The 2,636-nt window shown below is 39.1% G+C and overlaps 1 pseudogene; it reads right to left on the bottom strand.

Moving 5' to 3' along the window:
- Nucleotides 1–474: 474 nt before the first annotated feature.
- On the bottom strand, nucleotides 475–1,031 carry LOC148108738 (olfactory receptor 52N4-like; annotated as a pseudogene).
- Nucleotides 1,032–2,636: the final 1,605 nt, after the last annotated feature.

Consider the following 2,636-nt stretch of genomic DNA (forward strand, 5'->3'; position numbering starts at 1 on the left):
TACTGGCAGACTTCTTTTGAAAGGCTACATTTCCTTTATGGAAAAAAAAGTTTAAGATTTTATTTATTGGAGAGAGAGAGAGAGCAACGTGGGAGGTTCGGGGAGGGGGCAAGAGCAGAGGGAGAAGCAGACCCTCTACTGAGTGCAAGGAACTCAATGCAGGGCTTAATCCCAGGACCACAAGATCATGACCTGAGGCAAAAGCAGGTGCTTACCCCACTGAGCCACCCAGGAACCTCTCCTTTATTGAACTTCTCTTGCTTGTGTTTGTCAAAAATCATTTGGACATATATGTGGGGATCTATTTCTATGTTCTCTATTCTGTTCCATTCATCTATGTACCTATCCTCTTCCAAAACCGTAGTCTTCATTATTGCAGCTATGTAAGTCTTGAAATTGCAAAGGCTCCTTCCTCATTTCATTGTGTCTTCAGTTGTTTTCACTATCGTCATTCCTTTGATGTTCCAAATAAATTTAAGAATAATTTTGTCTATATGAGCAAAAAATATTCCCTCTGCAGAAGGGCAGTTGCTTGGTGAGGACAGCAAAGGGAATGATGAGCAACACCCCTCTCAGGAAAGTAGCAAGCCCAACCTTTGCAATGACAGGATTGGTGAGGATAATTGAGTAGCACAGCAGGTAGCAGATGGCTACGTAGTGGTCTAGGGTCATAAGCATGAGCACCCCAGATTCCATCCCTGTGAAGGTGTGGATGAAGAACATCTGGACCAGACATTCATCAAAGCCAATTTTTCCTTGAGGTGGAGCCAGAAGATGCAGAGAGCTTTAGGAATTGTACTAGAACACATGACAATATCATTTAGGGAAAGCATGGCTAGAAAGTAATACATGGGTCTGTGCAATGAATCCTCGTAGTGGATGAGGTAGAGCAGCCCACAATTCCCTACCATGGCCACCACATACATGGAGCAGAATGGGAAGGAAATCCACTTGTGTATATCGGCCAGTCCTGGGACTCCACTAAGAATGAATGAGGCTGGGGTCCAGTTTGTTTCATTCAACATTAGCATGATCAATTAGAACTAAAATTCACGTGTGTTTTCTAGAGTAAGAAAAAGAGAAGGAAAATATACTTTATGGCTACTGTCTCCCTCCCATACCCACCCACGTCTTAAAATTCCATAGTGCATTTTAATGATCAACCAAATTTCTGAGACCCAGGAAATAGGGGGTTTTTTTGATCTATTATTTTGTTTATTAATTAAGGGATCTGTTCATCTAACAAATTCTTTTTTTTTTTTAAAGATTTTATTTATTTATTCGACAGAGATAGAGACAGCCAGCGAGAGAGGGAACACAAGCAGGGGGAGTGGGGGAGGAAGAAGCAGGCTCATAGCAGAGGAGCCTGATGTGGGGCTCGATCCCAGAACGCCGGGATCACGCCCTGAGCCGAAGGCAGACGCTTAACCGCTGTGCCACCCAGGTGCCCCATCTAACAAATTCTTATTAAGCAATCTAAGTTCTCACCACACACTGATCCTGCATGATTTTTTTTAAGGATTCCAATCCTCACAGATTTATAATCAAGTGTAACTCTGTTATGACTCCTCCCAGGGATTTTGGTTAGAATACCTTACTTACCTATCAATAAGTGTATGCATCTCCCTGTTGATGTGATCTCAAAAAGACTTCTTTGATTACATCACCAATGACCCAACAGATATAATTATTTTATATTCATATTGTTAATTGAGGGACAATAATTATTTTTGATACTAAGTTACTGTTTGATGCATTTCTAAATATTAAATCATTTATTCCTCAATGGAGCTTGGAGTCTCTCAGTTCAGTCAGTTTTTTAATTCACTCTTCTCACTTTTAAGACCCCATGCTTGTCCTGTACCTGGTCTATATGCATTTATAGGATGCTTTTAAATTTATATTCAGAATAAACTTCCAATTAAACCTAGAGAGCACCTAATGTTGCTTCAGATGCTGTACCAATCACTGGTAACAAATCTTTCCTTTCTTTCTACTAATCTTCCCATCTTCCCTTCAGACATTGCCTCTGAGATTATCTGGTGTCTATGGCAAAACAGAAAACAAATAAGCAAAACAAATGTCGCTTTGGATTATTGTTTAATGCACTGATAGATTTTTCCTCAGTTATGCTAAGTCACTCCAGTTATATTTATGATTCAATAAGATGTTGACATTGCTAATTTTTATTGTTTTCTCACCTGTTCTTTCTGACTTGCTTTACATTTTTTCCTAACTTTAACAATGGGAACCCATTTCGGTTGGATCTGGTGGGAGCCAATATAAATGAAAATGTATGTTTAATATATCTAGCCACATATCAAATTCATTTCTCATCCAAGAGAAAAGTTAATTAATCCTAAATTCTGTACTAACAACTAAGCTTCACTTTCAAGGTAACTAAATATTGGGGGTAGATAAATGGCATCTCATTGTTAATCTCTTCCTTTCTCATAAATATTTACTGAGCACTCTCAATGTGATGATGTGGGGAACCAGACCCAGTCTCATCCTCTAAAGAATTCAGAGTTTAATGGAGAGACCAAAGGGCACACAGATAATCACAGGAAACATAACAGAAACTAAAATAGAAGTATGTGCAAGGTCCAAAATAAGCACTACTTTAGTAAAGTGGG

The sequence above is a fragment of the Ursus americanus genome, chromosome 16 (assembly GCF_024610735.1).
Source record: "Ursus americanus isolate L20-20 chromosome 16, mUrsAme1.1.p, whole genome shotgun sequence".
Lineage (NCBI taxonomy): Eukaryota > Metazoa > Chordata > Mammalia > Carnivora > Ursidae > Ursus > Ursus americanus.